The following is a 6,478-nucleotide window of genomic DNA, read 5'->3' as shown; positions in this document are numbered from 1 at the left end:
TTTGATTTTCATTATAGCTCTATCCTAATCTGTTTGACTCAGAGGGCATGTTGATATGAGCAGACGTGTCAACCTAACTTTTCTTTTAGAGTGGAGTAGGGTTACAAATGAAAAGGGTCGGAGCACGAGCCTTTGTCTTCACCAAAGTAGACTTTGGTGATCCGTCCATAAGCATCATTAATATATGTATATATAGGGATGAATGAATACAAACATAACCTTATAAAAATATGCATTTGGAAACTTTGTTTCCAAGTTATTTTGCTCCAATAATGCATACACACTGCTTAGCTGAGAACAACAGGGCTTATGTTGGGACAGCTTGGATAAACAAGGAGGTGATAATATCTTTGAGCTTGGTGGAAGAATGAGCGTAGCCATCTCCATGCGAGTATATAACGTTTATCACCCTGGCAAGGTTGAGGACTCGCACAAGCAAAGGCATTACCACTTTAGTTGGCTGCAACATCTCTGTATTAATGTCCTTCCATGCTTCTATAACTTGCTTCTTAAGTTCCACCACTGCCTTTTCTTCTGATGCTCCATATTGTTCTATGTAGCATTCCACAGCAGAGGCTACATGCCCTCTCTCTTGCTCAAACTATATAGAATTAACATAACAACTCATTATATCTAATGCATGTATACATATATATATATACTCATTATATTCATACTGTTCTATGTAGCATTCCATAGTCGAGGCTACATGTCTTTTCTCTTGTTTAGTCTATATAGAATTAACATAATCACTCATCATATAAATGACTCCATCAAGTCACAAACAACAAAAATTTTACCAAAAAATTAACTTAATGTCTCAATTGTCTACCTTGTGGCCAACCATGTCATTCGCGAGTCGACCTATAACAGAGGAAGCGCGCCTTAACAATTAAAGGGCAACTTGACACCCAATCAAAGGCTTCTTGGGTGGCCAAATCACCCATCCCAATGAATGAATTGGTCGAAAGCATTTCATAAGCACTGGTTACAAGAGCCACTTGCATGTACTCTTCCATGGATGGAGTGTAGCCTTGGTGGAACCATTTGTCCTCTTCAAAGTAGGCCCTCACCAGCTTCTTCATCTGAGAAATTCAATCTTGACATTAATTAATGGCCCTTTTAATGAGATAAACCAAACAAGAACCAGCGAAGCTTACCATTGATTTTGCATAGTCGACGACATAAGACTTCCCTTGCTTGGCCATCTCCTCCTCCATCATGCTGTAAACATCAAGCAATGCTTCATAACAGAGCCTCATGTACTTTGGAAGTTGACGTGTAGCGCCAACATGCCACCTAAAAATGAAGCAATTGGGCTTCATTAGGGGATCCATTTCAATTTATGGATGACGAGTTTAATGAATTATTCCAAGGGGAACAAAATCAAACCTTTCAATTGCATCATTGAAGAGGGTAAGTTCTTCCAAAGTGCCATAGGTGTCATATGTGTCGTCTATAATGGAGGTCATAGCAATCACTTTGGTTAGTATCCTTCTATCGAGTTCATGCTGAGGTTCGAAATACACTCCCATTATCCAAAAGTAGCACTCCACCACTCTATCTCTTGCAAACAGAAGCTTATTTGGCACATCTGAATCTTTCCACCACCTAAAAAATATATATCATTTACATGCAAATCATTTCCAACTCAAACTACATAAGAAAATTCTATTATTTTGACTTAGCTTAGTATATTGTTGGATAGCAAAAGAACCTTGTGATCTCACTGAGCTCTCTTTGGTGTAGCTTCTGCAACAGGTTGAAATCTAACTTGGCAAAGTCCAGGAGGAATGTATCATCATGGCCTTTTGGCTCAAACAAAGAGATATAGCTCCTTGCCTCTACCCTTGTCAGGCCCGTCCGGATGGGCTGGTTTAGAGCATGTATCACCTTGCCGGCATGAGCATTGCCTAGGTCCGGTAGGGCAGACTCCAACTGGGCAGTGGTGAAGGCGACCAGCTCATCCAGACGTCTTCTCCACGCACCCTGAGGTGCGCAGCCTCGTACAAGCTTAGCAGTGCCTCCACATCTCTCGTTAAGCATTCCTTAAACTGGCCGTCTCTTCCCTTCAGTTCCTTGAACACATCTGGTTGTTTGGTCCATGGAATTGATGCATCATCATCCATACATATATACACGCTGTTAAACGAAGCAACAGATTGGTTAATTACCAGAAGACACAGGAAACCCGTGTTGTCTGAGTAGCCGGAAAGTGAGAGCAGTGCCGAAAACACTATCGCTGGCGTCACCGAGCCGTTGATGATGCCGGGTCCTGTGCATGCGCTGCAATGCTGCCTCGATCTCGCTCTCGAAATGGTAAGCCACGCCCAGGCGTTGGATGGCATCGATCAAGTTGGCAGAAGCAGCGTTAGACAGTGTCTTCCTGAGCTCATCTTTCAGCTGCTCGTGTTGCTGCTGTGCCTTCGCGTCCTGCCAAATCAACAACACCACCAACCCAAATTAGCCAATTAATTCATTTTCATCATCACAAAAATGCAGCTCTCTCTACATTATCTTGATACCAGAACTTGGGAAGAAGCATATGCGAGGAAATGATCTCCCCAGACAGTAGGATGGAAATTGGCCGAGCGGCGGGTGATCTCCGGTGCCACACAATTCTGTGCAACCGGAACGGCAGAAACATTAACAGATAATTCCATTTTTTCTTTTATTTTGAACATGAGAGGCATGAGCTTGTAGTGGGATTGACATTTATAGCAAGAATGTCCCCTCAGATGATTCCCATACATGGCGCTGTTAATTAATTTGCTATAATTAATGGTATATTAAGAATACCATCGTGACCTATTAATAATGTAATAATATCATTTACAATTATTGCTGAGGCCAATCAATCAATATGGTCATAGGGATAACAATTATGGGTGTATGATTTGATCTCCAACACTTCTTAAATAATGTAAAATATCATTTACAATTTTAAGTTTATGCAGGGTAAATTTAACATTTCAATTACAAAATCCAAAATAAATTTTAAAACTCATATTTATGCTAATTTATCTATTTTATGAATTAAATTAGTGATCTCATTACTTGCTGACATTTGTAATTGCTATTATCAAAATACAACAATTAATTTATAACTGCAGAAAAATATTTAATTATTTTTAATCTTTAATTAGTTTTTTGTCTTTAATTTTTTAAGACACTTGTAAAATACAAGATGATTTGGAGCACACCTGGCACATGAATGACAGGTGGCTGTGATAAAGTGTTTTATGGATGATTGGGGTCAAGGGTGTGACTAGAGATTAACTAAATATGTTGCAAAGATGCAAATAATTAGACATGTGCATGTGACCAGACAAATTTGATGGCAATGTCATAGAGGATCCCTCAAAATATCTACACAAGGTGACATGATTGATCATGCTACGTGAAATAACTTAGGGCAAAATATTTTTGTAAGACCCCATTTCGACATAAGGTCGTCACGTAATTTAAGTAAGGTTCGAATACTGAAAAATAGGCTTGATAGTAATTATAAGTACCGAATTGACTGTAGAGAGTGTCTTAGAGTAAAATTATCTAAGAAAAATGATATGATTTCGATGAGCGTTCTGAGATAAGATTTATAGTATCGAAAGAAATCGGATCGGAAATAGTTTTCGGTACACCTAAAATGCAGCTGCCATTTAGGCTGCAAAACCGAATCGTTGTATGAGACTCTTGAAAAATCAACAGAACCCTAAGGGGGCTCTGATTTTGCGTAATGAGCAATCCTTCAGTGATTTTAAGATGAAACAATAGCCTGGTGAGGATACTGGGACGGAATCGCTAATATCGAGTAATCTTGGGTTATTAATTTTGTATTTTCGGTATTATAATGCAAATTAATTTGAGATTTAAGGGCATAATTATAATAAAGAAATTGTCCAAGTGATATTATGAGAAAATTGAGGTTCAATACATAATTTTTATATATAGATTTCGTGCGTGTGCGTGGGAGAAGCCACGCCTCTGCAATTTACCTAGGGGTGTGCATTCGGTTTAACCAAACCAAATCGGCCGATTTTAAGATAATTGAACCGAACAGCCGATAACCCTATAACCGAACCGAACAAAAACACTAACCGAAATAGCCGAACCGATTTAAACCGATTTTCAATTTGGTCTAACCGAACCGAAAAACCTAGCCCATAACCGTACCGAACCGAACCGAACCGAATTTAATAAAAACCGAACTAACCAAAACCTTTAATAAACAGTGATCTAACCAAATTTGACACTAAGCTGAACAGAAAACACAACCAAATTTGTGGCAGACCGTTAATGCAACAAATAGTTGTAGAATGTCTTTCAAAAATCATAAATAATCATGTCTTTCACATAATCATTCACTGATAAGCACATAATCAACATGGTCATGACAAAAAGTGCTCACTGCTCAATGTAAATCATCATCCATGAATAATTATACAACATAGAAAATTAATCACCTTGTAAGGCAATTAGACAACATAGGAAATTAATAAGCAACTCATGGTAATGAAGTATTTGGAAGGCACTATATTGCCAATTCCCTTGAAACAAATCAGCAACTATGCTCTTTGGAACCTACATGAATTGAAACATAAGAAACCATGGATTAAGAGTTGTCAAACAACAACTAGGATATGATAAAGGCACATTCACATAGGAAGAGAAACCATGGATTAAGTTCATTAATATATGCAAATAATATTCCCTAATCACGAGGGGGGGGAAAAAGAAGAGAAGAAAATATAGATTAAGATGGCAGCATACATTTTTTAACTGGAATATGAAAATATAGATTAAGATGGCATTTAATCTTCATTAAGATATAGTTCTTCTGCCAAGACAAGAGACAAAATGTGGCCAGATTTATGAAACCATGGTTGATATTACTTATTACATATATGTTACATGCTTTTTCGAAGTGCAAGAAGGATCATTAGGACACTTGAGCACAGTTGCAGGATAACCCATATATGTCTGGTTGGACATCCACCCAATATATGGAATAATACTTCCAAGTCTACTAATACACACAAGTACCTAAACTTTATTCTCCTTTTGCTTTTACTTCCATAATATAGTTTCTTTAAGATAGCCAAGGAATCCATGCTTTAACACCATACAAATTATGCAATATACCTTAAGAGAGAAAATAAGAATATTTACTGGTGTCCTAGTATCATTGGATTCTGAAAATAGAAAATCTAGCACACCCAACTCACAAAACCAACTCGTATATCTAAAACAGGTCCTGCTGATAATAATTGATTCTTTATCGAACAACAGCACAATAAAACCAATGATATTAGGACCCCAGTATACCAATAGCACTAAAACTAAAACAAACCTTATCTCCAGCTTTTCCAACCAAATCTAGTATCCAAGCGTGAATCAGAATAAGCAACAACTGCAAATATGAAACAACAATTTAAGAATAATATCAGTTAAATGTTTCAGTAAAAGAGGCATAAACTGCAAATCTATGCTTTGAGATATATACTTACAAATGTATGAAATCTTCAAAATAAAAAATCTAAATTTCCATATTGGACGTTGAGCTACTGCTGTTTATGATAACCTTTGACAATTCTAAAATCATTATGCAAAATTAATTAGTTAATATTAAAGTAACATGTATTGAACTAACTCTAAAGTAAATTTTAAAAAGAGTAAAATTGAGTTTTACCTTCTTTAAGTTGTTCAGCATGCTCTAAGTCTTCTTCAACACTTATTGGGGTGGTAGATGACCGAAGCCAATCTTGGGTACAAATCAAACTTTCAACCACTTTAGGAGATAAAGAGCTCCTAAATGGATTAAGTACTCGACTCCCAGTGCTGAATGTAGACTCAGACGCAACAGTAGAAACTAGAATTGCCAATACATCTCGAACCATCGAAGACAGAATAGGAAACTTATGACAATTTGATTTCCACCATTTCAAAATGTTGAATTCTTTAGCTGGAGGCTCACACACTTCACTGAAATACTTATCCAATTCCGAAGGCACAATTGTAGGTCCACTACCACTGCCACACTTATGTTTTTTGAAGCGAGAAAAAAATGGATTTTCATAATCGTCCTCGTCATCCGCCACAACAGTTGGAGTAGACACTTCATATGGCTCTCCAACATCACCTCGAGGTCCCAACTTTTTCTTATAATCCTCGTATAAAGCATGTAGAGAATTTTTTAATAACAAAACTACACCAACTCCTCTCTCACCCTGATATATCTCTTTCAGTACATATTCCATATATTCTAACTTGTATCTCGGATCAAGCACCACAACAATATAAATTAAGTGATTTGTTTTGTACGAATCCCCCCAATATTTATCAAACTTTTCTTTCATTTTTATCGCCATTTCCACCATTTCAAAATCCCCACTCTCCAACCACCCTTGTAAGAGACAATGCATCTTACCAAGTTCGTGAAAAAATGTGTTTGAGGTGACATATGATGAACTCGATACTT

General features: G+C 37.2%; 1 pseudogene; it reads right to left on the bottom strand.

Annotated features, from left to right (window-relative positions):
• Window positions 1-202: 202 nt before the first annotated feature.
• On the bottom strand, window positions 203-6,257 carry LOC127792262 ((-)-germacrene D synthase-like; annotated as a pseudogene).
• Window positions 6,258-6,478: the final 221 nt, after the last annotated feature.

The sequence above is a fragment of the Diospyros lotus genome, chromosome 15 (genome assembly GCF_014633365.1).
Source record: "Diospyros lotus cultivar Yz01 chromosome 15, ASM1463336v1, whole genome shotgun sequence".
In the NCBI taxonomy this organism is placed as follows: Eukaryota; Viridiplantae; Streptophyta; class Magnoliopsida; order Ericales; family Ebenaceae; genus Diospyros; species Diospyros lotus.
Note: the sequence above shows the minus strand (reverse complement) of the source record. Positions and strands in the feature narration are given on the sequence as shown.